Source organism: Bubalus bubalis, chromosome 13 (genome assembly GCF_019923935.1).
Source record: "Bubalus bubalis isolate 160015118507 breed Murrah chromosome 13, NDDB_SH_1, whole genome shotgun sequence".
Lineage (NCBI taxonomy): Eukaryota > Metazoa > Chordata > Mammalia > Artiodactyla > Bovidae > Bubalus > Bubalus bubalis.
This window is the reverse complement of record NC_059169.1, coordinates 74,449,144-74,465,457: the sequence shown is the minus strand read 5'-3', so window position 1 is coordinate 74,465,457 and position 16,314 is coordinate 74,449,144. Positions and strand designations below refer to the sequence as shown.

Below are 16,314 nucleotides of genomic sequence, written 5' to 3'. Positions count from 1 at the left end.
ATTTGTCTTTTTGTGACTGGTGTATTTCACTTACCCTAACGTCCTCAAGATTTATCCAGGTTGCAGCTTGTGTTGGAATTTCTTCCTTTCTAAGCCTGAACCATATGACAAGTTACCTTTTTTTTTGGCTGTGCTGGGTCTTCATTGCAGCTCATGGGCTCTTTGTTGCTTCACACAGGCTTTCTCCAGTTGCAGCACGTGGACTCTAGGGTTTGAGCTTAGTTGCCCTGAGTCATGTAGGATTTTGATTCCTGGACCAGAGATCAAACCTGATTCTTAACCACTGGACCACCAAGGAAGTCCCACAAGTCGTCTTTTTTAATTACAGTCCTCTTAGGGATCCTTACAATATGAGGGAGAGCACTGGAAGGACTAATACTGAAACCAAAGCTCCAATGCTTTTGGCCACCTGATAGCAAAGGCCAACTCCTTCTAAAAGACCCTGATGCTGGGGAGAATTGAGAGCAGGAGGAGAAGGGGACGACAGAGGATGAGATGGTTAGACAGCATCACGGATGCAATGGACGTGAGTTTGAGAAGACTCTGGGAGATAGTGAAGGACAGGGAAGCCTGGTGTGCTACAGTCCATGGGGTTGAAGTCAGACAAGACTTAGCATCTGAACCACAACAAAGGCTGGGTGGGGAAGACCATTTAGGGTTTGATGTTTCATAAAGCCTACAGAGATTGAATCTTTTTATGGATATATTACCATCACTTATATTCAATATCCAATGTCACGTGCTGCCCATCAGGTAATTAATGCATGTTGATCACTGATGGTGTAGAGAGCCTTGGGTCATACATCACTCTCTGTATGAGTTCTGAGGAAGACCAGGTCTTGCTTTCCAGTGGAGAGGGAGGCCCACCCATACCACACAGCTCTGACCTGTGTTAGTGGTGAGTTCCTGGATGAGTCACTTCACCACTGTGACTTCGGTATTTTCATTTGGTATCAAATGAAGATGATATTAGGGCTTCCCAGGTGGCACTAGTGGGTAAAGAATCTGCCTGCGAATGCAGGAGACATAAGAGACTAGGGTTCAATCCCTGGGTCAGGAAGATCCCCTGGAGGAGAACATGGCAATCCACTCCAATATTCTTGCCCGGAGAATCCCATGGACAGAGGAGCCTGGAGGGCCACAGTCCATGGGGTCACAAATAGTCAGGCATGGCTAAGCACTAGTGAACTCTCCTTAGGTTGGGTGGGGATTAAATGAAAGAGTACATACAAAAGCAGCAAGCATGGTGCTGGGTCAGTTTTCAACAAACGGACATTAAATATTAGCACAAAGCAAACTAAAGATGAGATTCTTCCCCTCACAAAGCAGAGAACCCAGAGTGGCCAGTGGCTCTTGTACTTTTTGAGTTAGGGGTCCCTCTGAGAGTCACATCCATGAATACACAATCTGACAGTGAATTTCCAGGGAATTCTTGAATCTTATGATGCCCATTCATGGATTTGGAGCAACAAGATCAGGGATCTGGAATCTAGATAGCAAAAGAAAAAACATTCACAGACAATGTAGATGATGTTTTACACAGTGTGAACAAATAAAAATCAGTTTAGTGCTGTTTACCGCTAAATTACAATTACAGTACTAATTGTTGTTGTTGTTCAGTCGCTAAATCATGTCCAACTCTTTACGACCCCATGGTCTGCAGCACATCAAGCTTCCCTGTCCTTCACCATCTCCCAGAGTTTGCTCAAACTCATGTCCATTGAGTGGATGGTGCCATCCAACCATCTCATCCTCTGCCGCCCTCTTCTCTTTTTGCCTTCAATCTTTCCAAGAATTAGAAGATACTGAGAGAGTCAGGTGAATCCAATCAGAAACACTACAGATATTCAGAAATTTCCCAAGAATTTAGCACTTCCTTTTCATTCTACTGTGAGTGGTTGCTCTTTCACTCACCACCCTTTGAAAGCACTTATCCTCTTGGTAGCCACAAAATGTAGCTTTTTAAAAAACTATTTTATTTCTTTATTTGGCTGCTACCCAGTCTTAGTTGTGGCTTGCAGAATTTCTTGTGGCATGTGGGATCTAGGTCCCTGACCAGGGATCAAGCCCAGGCCCCCTGCATTGGGAGCATGGAGTCTGAGGCACTGGACCACCAGGGATGTCCCTTCACAATGTAATACTTCTTGGCGTCTGTCCTGTGGCTTGGTGGGTTCTCTTTCCAGTCCAACCTTTATGCCTTCTTCCTCGTGTTGCACACTTGGAGAGCTCATCTGTGGCCTAGTGCCTCTCCCAAAGCCTCACAAACACGACTCTTTCAATGAGATTGTGGGTGGAAAATCACTCTTAGGATTGTTTTAAACTTTCAGATATACCACTGTCCCATGAGGTTCTCAACTGATTTAATATCATTCCATAGATGTCTCCACAGATGCTTGGTGAACAGACATGGCCTTGTGTTTCAAGGGGGGTTGTTTTTATGGGCTCAGATGGCTTAGCTCTAAAATCCAGCTACCATCCTCTACCTCACTGGGTTATCTGTCTAAAATTGGGGACTGGGATAACAGTGGAGGGCACCATTGGTTTCCTGCCTGCCTGCCACCCTGGACTGTTCTCCAGCCAACTCAGGGCATGGGCATCGCCTAAGCAGTTCTACAGGTGTTACCAGTCATTTCAAATCCACTTCTAATGGCGCCGTTTCAACTGCTGTTATAGATCCCATTTCTGCACCCTGCCCTCCATGGCCTAATGTGAGCATTTTACTAAATTTCAGTATCCTTGTAATCACTGCTTCAAGCCTAGCATTAAAGATTTATACAGTAACAAAAAACCTCTTGTCTAAGCAAGTAGAGAAAAACATATAGGGAGTCTAATCTTCTAATTGCCTAGGAACTGGCAGGTTACTCAACTCTCCAATTAGAGAGCCTTTGATTTAAGTTAAGTAGCAAATCTATTAAATCTGATACCTTAGAATGGTTTGAGTAGCCATACTGTTATAAACTACTTTAAAATGGCAGTAATCTGAAGAATCCAGGGTAAGATAAGAAACAAGTCTACTCACACTGCCAGAATAAATAATACAACCTGCCCCGAATATGTCAACCTTCCAAATCCAAAGCCATGCAAAAGATAGCATCGATCAAAAGGATTTCTACTCTCTTTCCTCCCATCATCTTAATGCCAGCAAAGCCAATTCTTCCCAGTGGCAAGAAAAATAAAGCTGGCTCTATGTTTCATTTGACTGTGTTTTTAAACTCCTTTCCCCCTAACTACGAGATGTATTCATGCTCCATGGAGAAAGCTTGGGGAACAACATAACAAGATAAATGTCACTTAAGGTCTCATTTGCCAGCAACAACCACAGTAAGTATTTTAATATATGACTTTCCTTTCTTTTACATTTACCATGGATAGAAAATTTTTTACAAAAACTAAGCACTGCTACACAAGGTCTTTTGGTCTACTGGTCTATTTATTTCATTTAGCAACAGATTATATTTCCATAACAATAGATAGTCTCCTTAGTATGTTTCCTAATGGCTACATTCAGCTCAGTCCTTTGCATGTACTGTAATCCCCTCGAGTTAGATGTTAAGTACATTACAATGTTTTTCTGTCATAAATAAGGCTTTGATGGATATCTTTATAGGAACATCTTTAACTTCATCTCTGACTGTTCTTAGAACCATCCTAGAAGTGTAATTCCTATCACTAACATAAACACATACTTCTAATCTTAGGCAATCTTCAAGTTCCTCTTTTGATTTTATGTATTTATCAGTCATTTCACCACCAAAAAATAGCACTAATGTGGATACAAGAGAAAAGGAACAAACATGCCTCCCGCAGACCCAAAGACATCAAACCTTAAAGTTATTTGCTAAAGAAACTTGTAGAGTACAGACTAGATATGAGCTATTTTCTGAAAACCAACCAGAAAAAAATGGACTATCTGCTGATGCTAATGGGGAGATTCAAGAGGAACAACCAAAACACAATTTGAAACACAAATTTCAAACTGAATTTCCAACATATCCAAAAGTAAATTCCTTGAGGAAAGTGATGCAGTTAGGAAAGGCATAGGTACACAGACCAGAAACAATGCATTATTTCCAGTGAGTAATATGTAAAATTGCGGCAATCCATGCAGATTAAATTGTCAAAGATAAAATGGTTGGGGATGTAAGAGTCACATCTGTGACTTTTGTTTGTTTCTTTTGTTTGTTTCTTTCTATCTGAGCTGAGCACACACACGTTTAAAGAGTGGAATCCTTTTACAAGGCTTACTGCAGAAACAGCAGTCACACCCATCCCCTCTCACTTCTTTTCCTTGCCAGAGGCAACTACTTTCTCACTTTTTTAGCTGATTCTCTTGCCATCATCATATCCCTAATAGCTTATTTCTCTAATTATGTGTCTAATATTTTTCTAGCTTTTTATTCAGCCCGATTATTGAGATTACTTTTTTCCTAGATGAAAACATTATACACTGTCTTTCCACTATGAAAGGTGAGAATTTAGCTCACTTATACTCCATCAATACACTCGTACATCTAACAGGCTTGCGGTTGCCCAGGGGGAGGGGGCTGGTGGAGGGATGGAATGGGTGTTTGGGGTTGGTGGTGGTGGTTTAGTCGCTCAGTGGTGTCCCACTCTTGCGACCCCATGGACTGCAGCCTGCCAGGCTTCTCTGTCCAGGGGATTTTCCAGGCAAGAATACTGGAGTTGGGGTTAGCAGTTGCAAACCTATTATACACAGAATGGATAAACCACAAGGTCCTACTGTATAGCACAAGGAATTCTATTCAATATTCTATGATAAATCATAACAGAAAAGAATATTGTTAAAAAGAATGTATATATATATATAGAGAGAGAGAGAGAGAGTGAATTTTTTTACATTTTGTAAAAATTGAAGTATAGTTGATTTGCAATGTTCTGTTAATTTCTGCTGTACATCAAAGTTATATATAATACATATATATATAACTGACTCAGTTTCATGTACAGCAAAGCTATATATACATATATAACTGAATCACTTTGATGTACAACAGAAATTAACAGAACATTGCAAATCAGCTATACTTCAATTTAAAGAAGATGTAAAAAATATTCACTCATATATCCTCTCAATACATTATCTGTCACTCTATGTGTGCATGTATTACTTTGGTTAGATCAGTAATCAGTGATTGCATAAGGATAATAATATTATTCTCTGATTATTTTCTGCACTATGTTTGACCAAGTGTTCATCATTATTTTCTTTGCTTGGTTTTGTCGGTGTTGCTATTGAGTCAATCTGAACCTGTCCACCAATTTAGTCAAGAATTATCTACAGACATTCAGCTTCTGAATCAAGACATTCAGATGTATCAACTCTTGTGTCATTTTCATCTGAAAGTCCTCTCCTGGAAACCTCGACTGCTCCAATCCATCTGGTTTTCCTTATGCCTCACAAAGATTCCTCTCCCTCATCCAGAAGCAGGCCCTTCACTGAGATCTCCTGTTCCCAAAGTCAGGTCGCCCTTTATCTTAACTCTGCCAGGAGATTTTCAACAAAGAGTGCTTGGAAATTAAACATTTTGTGAGCCTGAAAATGTTTTTATGCTACCCTCTCAGTTGGGATCTGACTAGATATATAGAGTCCTCTTCCAGATGCAACTGTACCTCAGAATCTTGATGGCATCAATCCATTATTATATTTCAGAATCCTTATGGAGAAAAACAGTCATTCAGATTTCCAATCCTTTGTAGCTTGGTTTTCCCCTCTGGAGGCCTATGGTCTCTTCCCTTGAAGTAATCTGAAAACTAATGATGGTGAACTTTTGGTGTGGGGCACTGCACTGGGTCTTCCCTGTGGCTCACCAGCTCAGCAGTTGTGGCACAGGGGCTTAGTTGCCCCTCAGTATGTGGAATCTTATAGTAGATCCTTGACCAGGGGTCAAACCTGCGTCCTCTGCATTGGAAGGTAGATTCTTAACCACTGGACCACCAGGGAAGTCCCAGTGATGATGAAACTTAAGGTGGGATTATTTTCACCCATTGTCCTAGGCATGCCATTCTATGAAATTTTCTTGATTTAATGATGATTTCATTCCCTCTGTTTTTCTAGCCATATCTTTTCTCTCTTTTCCCTCTCTCCCACCTTGGTGGCCTACTTTCTGAGATATTTTGCAACTTTATCTTCCAACCCCTCTAGTGAGTTTTCCATTTCAGCAATAGTGGTTTTAATTTTCAAAAGCTCTCTTTTATTTCTTTGATCTTTTACAGCATCCGCTTCTTGTTTCATGGATGTTTTCTCTGAGAATATTAAGTGTTTTCTCACATGATCTCTCTCTCTCCAAGTTTTTTTTTTTTTCTTTTGCTATTTGTTTATTTTGGTCTCCATCTTTATTTTTAAATGCTTATCTCAATTGTCTAGTAATCCTTGGTTGTCTACTCATATTTAAGAGCAAAGCTTTCAGCTCTGTTTATAAGCTCTGAGCACATGGATGGGGCTTATTTGATTTGAGCTTCAGTGTAAGAAGGTCTGACTGGGACATCACCTTAGGAAAACTCTGATATTAGTATCTTTAGGTCTTTTCTCTTGAGCAGATCAAAATTCCCAGAAAAGGATTATCTGCTCTCCTGCCTGGCTGTCAATATTCTGGAAGCTTAGTGAGGAAAAAGAGCTGGAAGCCAGTCCCCTTTTCTAGAGGACCCCCACTGTCAGCTGTGCCTGACATTTCCCCCCGCTTTATTGTCTTAAGAGAATAACACTCATCTTCTTCAGGAATGGGTAAAGAATAGTCCCTAGGCTACATAGGCAAGAGAAGATGTTTAGGAATCAAATTACCTCTCAAATGAACTTTTAATTAATATTCATGTTTCTAGCCTCACCTTCAAATCCAGTCCCCTAAACACCTGTATCATGAATTCCTGAGACTTTGACTGTCCTCTAAAAAACTGGGCTGCTTTTCTGTTCTCCCCACCGTTGGCCTAGGACCCTGACACTTCGGGTCAGCCAAGTTAGCCAACATTCTCCAAGTGCTCACCACCTTCCAAAATCTCTTGCTGTCATCTTTTCATTTCTGTTGGAGTTATGTCATATAGAAATACACACGTCATTCAGATGGATGGATAAAGAAGCTGTGGCACATATATACAATGGAATATTACTCAGCCATAAAAAGGAACGAATTTGAGTCACCTCTAGTGAGGTGGATGAACCTAGAGCCCATTATACAGAGTGAAGTAAGTCAGAAAGGGAAAAACAAATATCATATATTAACACGTATAGATGTAATCTAGAAAAATGGTACTGATGAACCTGTTTGCAGGGCAGGAATAGAGACGCAGACATAGAGAGCAGACTTGTGGACACAGCTGGGGAAGGAGTGGAGGGGGCTAATGGAGAGAGTAGCATTGACATATATACACTATAATATAGAACATAGCTAGTGGGAAGTTGCCGTATAACACAGAGAGCTCAACCCAGGGCTCTGTGACAACCTAGAGGGGTGGGGTGGGGTGGTGGGTAAGAGGGAGGTTCAGGAGGGAGAGGATACGTGTGTATTTACGGCTGATTCATGTCGTTGTAGGACAGAAACCAACACAATGTTGTAAAGCAGTTCTCCTCCAGTTTAAAAAAAAAAACAGTCATTGTATTGGGATCTCAAAGGGAGAAACAGACATACATGTATTTCTAGAAGCAGAGAGTACTTTTAAGGAAGAGAAATTGCAATAGAACGACTATTATACCAAAAATTCAAAGGGCAATAAACTGAGAGGAGGGTAAGAGTATGAAGAAAGATGCTCCACGCTTAGCTCTTTCTTCTAAAGAGTGAAGCAGAATGCGAATGAATCACGGAGGAAGAGGGAACGCCTCATGTAGTTAATTAGATTTGGAGAAAACTTTATTATGATAGGTGATTTTATCGGGCCCAACCAATAAAAACAGCTACCGCTTTCAGATTTGCTTCTGTCCGAGTACTGGTCTAGGTAACTCACTTACATTAACTCATGTGATCTTCATGATGCTATCATACTCATTTTCCAAATGAGGGAACTAATGCACAGGAAGGTGCATTAGCACATCTAAGACTAAAGAGGTACAAAGAGAATCAGATTCTGAGTTCCAGTCATCTTGACACTGGGCTTCCCAGATGGCTCAGTGGTAAAGAATTCACCTGCAACGCAAGAGATGAAAGAGACTCAGGTTCGATCCCTGGGTCGGGAAGATCCCCTGGAGAAGGAAATGGCACCCCACTCCAGCATTCCTGCCTGGAAAATCCCATGGACAGAGGCGCCTGGCGGGCTGCAGTCCATGGGGTCTCAAAGAGTCAGACACGACTGAGCATGCACTCGGACAGCATCCTGACACTAAACTTACGTCCGGGGTCATACTCACAATGTGACACCCATAGACTGTATTTCTCACATTATACTTAAAATGGGCCAGCTAGCCCCATTTTCCCCACGATTCCTCACCACCTCAGTCTCATTCACAGTCATGTGTCTCGTATTTCTTATTTTTCTTGTTGGGCTATTCGCTTTCTTTCCTTTGTTGGGAGACTGGTTTATTCCCTTTAACTTCTTGTTCTTCAGCTAGTCGGGATCCATTTCTCCCATGTGATGATCAGGGTGTGGTTCTTGCTGATGTTTGTGCCTACTGTAACTTCATCCAAAGACTATTTTATGGTTTACTTTGAGAAATTTAGCAGATTATAAGGGCTGGGGATGATTTAACCAAATACAGTGGATTACTAGCTAAGACCAAGAAATGATTTCTTTTTGTATATTATTTATAGCACAGAAAATGAGTTTTTGTCTCTGAGTAGTTTCTGGTGTCTGCTGAGAAGAAACAGAAATTAAGTTCGTTGGCATTCTGGTTTTATACTTTTCTTCAACTCTTCTTTGAGGTTTCATATTTTGCTACTCAGGCCTCCTTGCTTTGCTAATGCCTCTTCCCAGAATTAATATTTTAAGATACTAATATTCTGCTATTAGTGTGGCCCATTAGAACATTCATGAACCCACATTGCTTCCTCCCCCAGTTCAGAATGACTGATTCTTCACAATGGCCCTAGGCAGCCTTGAGCACCATGCTAGGCCTTGGGTGGGGAGAAGGAAGGACACACACTTGGGAAGAAAAGATAAAGAGAAATAAAACGAGAGGCAAGAAGAAACGGAGGAAGAGGAAATAGATAAAACAAAGGTGCTAAACAGGTGATGGGGAGAGGCTCCCAGTGTTATCCAGGACTCTACATCCAGGTTCCCCCCACCTCACGACCCAGATAATCACAATGGTGTGCTCACTCACCTAGAGCCAGACATTCTGGAATGTGAAGTCAAGTGGGCCTTAGGAAGCATCACTATGAACAAAGCTAGTGGAGGTGATGGAATTCCAGTTGAGCTATATCAAATCCTGAAAGACGATGCTGTGAAAGTGCTGCACTCAATATGCCAGCAAATTTGGAAAACTCAGCAGTGGCCACAGGACTGGAAAAGGTCAGTTTTCATTCCAATCCCAAAGAAAAGCAATGCCAAAGAATGCTCAAACTACCGCACAATTGCACTCATCTCACATGCTAGTAAAGTAATGCTCAAAATTCTCCAAACCAGGCTTCAGCAGTACGTGAACCATGAACTTTCAGATGTTCAAGTTGGTTTTAGAAAAGGCAGAGGAATCAGAGATCAAATTGCCAACATCCATTGGATCATCCAAAAAGCAAGAGTTCCAGAAAAACATCTATTTCTGTTGTATTGACTATGCCAAAGCCTTTGACTCTGTGGATCACAATAAACTGTGGAAAATTCTGAAAGAGATGGGCATACCAGATCACCTGACCTGCCTCTTGAGAAATTTGTATGCAGGTCAGGAAGCAACAGTTAGAACTGGACGTGGAACAACAGACTGGTTCCAAATAGGAAAAGGAGTACGTCAAGGCTGTATATTGTCACCCTGTTTATTTAACTTATATGCAGAGTACATCATGAGAAATGCTGGGCTGGAAGAAGCACAAGCTGGAATCAAGATTGCCGGGAGAAATATCAATAACCTCAGATATGCAGATGACACCACCCTTATGGTAGAAAGTGAAAAAGAACTAAAGAGCCTCTTAATGAAAGTGAAAGAGGAGAGTGAAAAGTTGGCTTAAAGCTCAACATTCAGGAAACGAAGATCATGGCATCTGGTCCCATCAATTCATGGGAAATAGATGGGGAAACAGTGGCTGACTTTATTTTTCTGGGCTCCAAACTCACTGCAGATGGTGATTGCAGCCATGAAATTGAAAGACGCTTGCTCCTTGGAAGGAAAGTTATGACCAACCTAGATAGCATATTCAAAAGCAGAGACATCACTTTGCCAACAAGGTCCGTCTAGTCAAGGCTATGGTTTTTCCAGTGGTCATGTATGGATGTGAGAGTTGGACTATAAAGAAAGCTAAGCACAGAAGAACTGATGCTTTTGAACTGTGGTGTTGGAGAAGACTCTTGAGAGTCCCTTGGACTGCAAGGAAATCCAACCAGTCCATCCTAAAGGAGATCAACCCTGAGTGTTCATTGGAAGGACTGATGTTGAAGCTGAAACTTCAATACTTTGGCCACCTGATGCGAAGAGCTGACTCATTTGAAAAGACCCTAATACTAGGAAAGATTGAGGGCAGGAGGAGAAGGAGACAACAGGGGATGAGATGGTTGGATGGCATCACTGACTCGACAGACATGGGTTTGGGTAGACTCCGGGAGTTGGTGATGGACAGGGAGGCCTGGCATGCTGTGGTTCATGGGGTTGCAAAGAGTCGGACACGGCTGAGCAACTGAACTGAACCCCCGGGGGACTGGATAGACCACCCCAGGTCCAAAGGATAGGAGTTTCCACCTTTCATTTTGGCCATAATAGTTTCCTCAGTTCTTCTCTGAGGATGATTTTAACCCATCCTACCTGCCTTTTCACTTCAAAACTCAGTACAGTCATCCCTTGGGATCCATGGGGGATTGGCCCCAGGATCTCCTCAGATATGAAAATCCACTGATGTTCAAGTCCTTTGTAGCATCACATGGTATCGTACAATGAATATATTCAGCCCTCCATATACACGAGTCCATATTCCTGGATTCGGAGAGGCAACTATAATTACATCAGCTCTGGGCAGGATATAGTGTGAAGGGCTATACAGCCCACAGAGTGTTTTTTGTTGTTGCTGCTTTTGTTTTTTCATGATTTTTACAAATATTTATTTATTTGGCTGCGCCAGGTCTTATCTGTGGCACGTGGAATCTTTAGTTGCAGCAGGTGGGATCTAGTTCCCCGATCAGTGATAGAACCCAGGCCCCTGTACTGGGAGGGCAGTCTTAACCACTGGACCCCTGGAAGTCCCCTACAGAGAGTCTTTAACATTGCCCTTGAATGCCTTTAGACAGATCTGCCCTCTCCAATACCTGGGGTTCCCACGTGCCTTGTCGGAGCCTCCACTTCTCTCAGAGCAGAAGTGGCCTGCTTGGCTTTTAAGAGCCCGTGAGTAGGTGACCCCTGCCTGATATCCTGTGCACCCCGCTAAGAATGGTTTCCGTGTCCTTCATTCTCCACATAATGAATCTGTTGAAGAGGCGGGGGAGCTCTCAGTATAGGTGCCCGCCTGCAGCTCTGTCCATCAGAGCAGTAACAGCAACCAGCTGGACATTACAGAAGCCGCCGTGCAGTGAGAGCCCAAGATGTGCCAGGCCCTGTCCTAAACACTTTACACGTGATAACTCATTTAATCCTAAAACACACAGGTGGGGATAGATGAGGGAACCGAGGCACCGAATCACCAACTGGGCCAGGTTTACCACATGGAAAAGCCAGGACTTCAACCCCTCCTGACTCCAAGCCTCCATTCGATCGTCACAGCCCGGCTCACTTGCTGCCATCAACCGTGGAGTTAATTACAGAGATAATTAAACTAAGAAAGTTGAGGCCTCTGGACTCCAACACTTGCTCACTCAGCTCCTTAACTCACTTCCTCCCTCCATGAGGGAGCATGGTAGGCAAGCAATTTATGGGATCCTGTCTCTAAAATGAGAAGAACAGACCGCATGTATCCATCACCACCCAGAGGGGCCTCTTTCGTATTGTTATACATTTCTTCACCAAGAACCACTCAAGACGACAAGTCTTCTAAAGAAAGGTCAGGAAAAAAAAATAACACACAAAGAAAAACTGAAGAACATACCTTTCAGAGCAATAGTTTGCTTTGTCAAGGCTTGGGACATAGCCCTGGTTTTTTTTTTTTCAATGAGGTCTTTGAGTGTTGCAGGAATGTAATACACCAGGCATAAGCCATTTTCTTAGAGAGTCCAGAAGTCTGAGAGACATAAACAACTTGGAATTGCTTTTGAAGGCCAGGTATTTGAAGTCCCCAACATAATGACTTATTAATAAAGCTCTCCACGGCTCATACATGAATGTTATTAACAAATCCTATTTAATCAGTCAAGATAATCTGATTAACTGGAATAAAAGAGGCATCTAGATCCCCAGTAATTCGCTGAACTTGCACAACACCAAGGGATGTCTATGCTGCAAACCCAAGTAAAAGCATTTTGTGAATGTGTATGTGAGAGGTCTGATCTGGGCTCAGCGCCTTTCCCAGGGGGCTGCTGGCTTCTGGATTCAGCCACACTCAGCTGCAGCCTCACCATGGCCCCTGTCTGATCTAGCCAACTCCTGCTGGTCAGGGTAGCTCCATCCCTCTGTCCCCCTACCGGCGCCCTCTCCTGTTCTGAAGTCACGAATCTGTGCGGTCTCGTCCCCACCCCCTGAAGCCAGGACAAGGCTGGTGAGGGGTGGAGGGCAGGCGGTGGAGCTGGAAGGAGCCTTTGTTGAAGCCACAGGAACAGAGCAGAGGTGGTCACTTGGGGCCACCTGTAGCCAGAGCAGGTCAGGACACCCATTCCTGCCTCCAGAACTTGGGGCCTGAGGATCACCTCGTCTCCGCAGTCTCCTGGGGGATTCAAGCACACAGCCACTCCACCCATCTCAACCCAAGCTCACACAATCACTGGTGGGAAAAAAAATGATAAGAATCAAGTAAAAAGGCGTTATTAACAGTTTTCCAAAACTCTTCAAATCCAAGGCTCTGATCCACTTTTCCAGTTGTGTGCGCTCAGGCATTCACTCATGTCCAGCTCTTTGTGACCCCACGGACCTTAGCCCACCAGGCTCCTCTGTCCATGGGATTCTCCAGGCAAGAATACTGGGGTGAGTTCCCCTTTCCTTAACCATGATCCTTTGCTTTTCCTCCCATGTGGCAACCAGCCCTGAACTCACCTCTCATGTGTCCATGCGTCTTCGCTTCCACTTCTGCCAGGCCCCTCATGCTCAGGTCTGGGTGGGGTAAGTGGGGAGGGGGCTTTGAGTACCACTCCTTCCTCAGCCCTCTCTCCCTTGATTCTTCTTCAAAGCTCAGGCCAAATCTCACCTCTGGGGCTCATTCTCAGACGACTTGACCTGTCGGAATTCTTGTTTCTGGGATACTGCTTCAAAGAGTCATTAATTTAACTTGCAATGTGCCTGGGTTGTTTACACTGTGTCCTCAAAACTGAGGAAACAGATAACAAGAACGTGGCTTGGGGGACTTCTCTGGTGGTCCAGTGGTTGAGACTCTGCCTTCCAATATAGTGGTTCAAGTTCTAAGATCCCACATGCTGTGGGCAACTAAGCGTGTGCCCCAACTACTGAGTCCACGCACTGCAAAGCCTGTGTACTGCAAACTCTGACAAAGACTCTGGGCCACAAATTTTTTAAATTAAAATAAAAATAAAAAAGCATGGCTCCTGCCCTCAGTGGGCTTCCAGTCTAGTGAGGAAACCTACTGACTTGGACCTGGTGATATTGCAGTGGAAGTGCTACACTAGTCTTGTGAGCAAAGTTGCAGGAGAGCTTCCGGGGTTGGGAGAAAGAACCCCTGTGTCTGCCAGCGTTCAGCATGAGCTCCATCGTTGAGGATGACAGTGGGTACCCACGGCATGGCTTCCTGGTTGAGTCAACCATGTTCTGTTTTTACTGACACACACTTTGGAATACAGGTCACAGTATTTTTATTTGGCTTTTTTGCTTAATCGCTTAATAAATGACCCTCCCTCTTTTCTTCTTGCTTCTGGTTTGGAGGCTCCTGGTCCTACGCATATCACCCATCACTTGCACGTGCCCTGGTGGGGCTCCAATCCAGGATGTAAACACCCGCTGAGAGGTAATGGTACGTCCCGAGGGGACTTCCCTAGTGGTGCAGTGGTTAAGACTCTGCACTTCCAATGCAGGGGGGCGCGGGCTTGATCCCTGGTTGGGGAACTTAGATCTCACATGCTGCACAGTTTGGGCAAAAAAAAAAAAAAGAACATTCCCAAACATCACCATCCTGTGGCCACATGAAGATGCAACAGGAAATGGCCAGGCTGCACGGTTCAAAGGGGAAGTCAAGCATGTTCGCTGTCACACACCAGCCTCCCTCCCCCTCCACATTCCACTCCAGGACCACTGCTGACAACCGTAAAATCGAATTCCTGGCCTGGAAAAGTTGCTCCTTAAAGGCAGATGTGCAAACAGGAGTGTTAGGAGGAAGGTCTATCCCTCAATTCAGAGGCTCTTCTTCTCAGGGTGCAGCATTGCTTCAAGCTCTAGTCTTTGTTTGTTTGTTTTAATCTCTTGGCTCTGGCCCATGGCATGTGGGAATATTAGTTCTCCCACCAGGGATCGAACCTGCACCCCCTGTGTTGGCACTGCAGAGTCTTAACCACTGGACTGCCAGGAAAGTCCCCAAGATGTACTCTTGAAGAAGGTTGCAGGAAGTGTGCTCTCTCTCAGATGCCCCTCCTCCCAGCTTTTCCAGAATGGAGTGGCCACCTTTTGTCTGAATACGGCTACTAGGAAAACACCACGGGTTTTCAGATGTGTCCCTGAAGCCCCTGGTGCCTGGCAGCCCCACCGTTACTGCTGAGGGCGCTGACCACAGCTTCGGGAATCCTGAAGAACAATTTTCAGCCAATGATGCCAGTGGGAGAAGGAGGGGACAGATCCGAATCTGTTTTCCACAATGAATGTTGGTAACTGTCACCGAGGGAACCTCAAATTGCACCCGGGCGGCCAAGCATGAAGAGGAGAATGGACCCCAGGCTCTGTGGAGGGGCTTGACCTGCCCGAGGACACATGATAGGTAAGGATTCTACCTGGGTCATTGTGCTCCCCGTCAGCAGAGTCCTGGTCTGGTTTAAGTAGCCCAGGCAAGCCAGCCTGTCTTACATCTGGGACGGGTCAGGTTTCTTAGCTACAAGTCATTTCCCCTACTCACATAAACGGAAAAAATTGATCAGACGCCAGCCTGTTGAGTCATCTCTGCCCCTGTCACACAAGGTGATGGGCACATGGCTTTGTCAGGCAGCAAATTTATTGGCTTAACTTCCGAAGGGACCAGGAAAATGGTCTGTGCCAACCTCTTCACGCGCGAGGAGAATGACGGAAATATCCTATACGTGCATCCTGCCTTTTAAATGATGTGCTGTGAGATAGAGATATTAATTGCCTGATAGGGAAATTGAGACTCGGCTCATTTACATCCACTAGCGGAAGAGAATGGAGAGCAGTTTTGTCATCTTAAAACATAAGATTTGCATTTCTAGCCCTGAGTAGAAATAACCAGTGACAGTAAAAAAGAAAAAAAATCTGATGACAATGTTCTTAGCTAACAGAGAATGGTAGGAAGACTCATGGCCACCATTAGAATTCGACTATTCTTTTGATTAAGTAGCACAGTTGATGAGTTCATACAGGATATTTGAGGACTTCCCTGGTGGCTCAGATGGTAAAAGCATCTGCCTACAATGCTGGAGACCCAGGTTCAATTCCTGGGCCAGGAAGATCTCCTGGAGAAGGAAATGGCAACCCACTCCAGTACTCTTGCCTGGAAAATCCCATGGATGGATGGAGGAGCCAGCTAGGCTACAGTCCATGGGGTTGCAAACAGTCAGACTTGACTGAGCGAATTCACTTTCTTTCTTTTCTTTCTTTATAGGATATTCTGTGCAGACTCTAAAACTGTGGGGCTGATGAACGAACAAATCTCTCCCTCCTTCCCTCTGTCTCTGTCTGTCTCCTTCCTTCCCTCTCCTCTCTGTCTCTCTCTCTCCTTTCCTCCCTGTCTCTGTCTGTCTCTCTCCGACCCCCCTCCTCTCTGTCTCTCTCTCTCCCTTCCTCCCTGTCTCTGTCTGTCTGTCTGTCCTTCCCTCCCTCTCTTCCCCATTCTCCCCCTGCTCCAGTCTTCTCTCTGTCTCTCTGTCCATCTCTCTCCCTTTTTCCCCCATCTCTCAGAAGCCAGCTACCAGACTCGTTCA

The 16,314-nt window shown here is 44.2% G+C and overlaps 1 non-coding gene across 1 annotated transcript; it reads left to right on the top strand.

Annotated features, from left to right (window-relative positions):
- Positions 1-15,767: 15,767 nt before the first annotated feature.
- TRNAC-ACA lies at positions 15,768-15,841 on the top strand. The gene has a single exon. It is a non-coding gene; the product is annotated as a tRNA-Cys (tRNA).
- Positions 15,842-16,314: the final 473 nt, after the last annotated feature.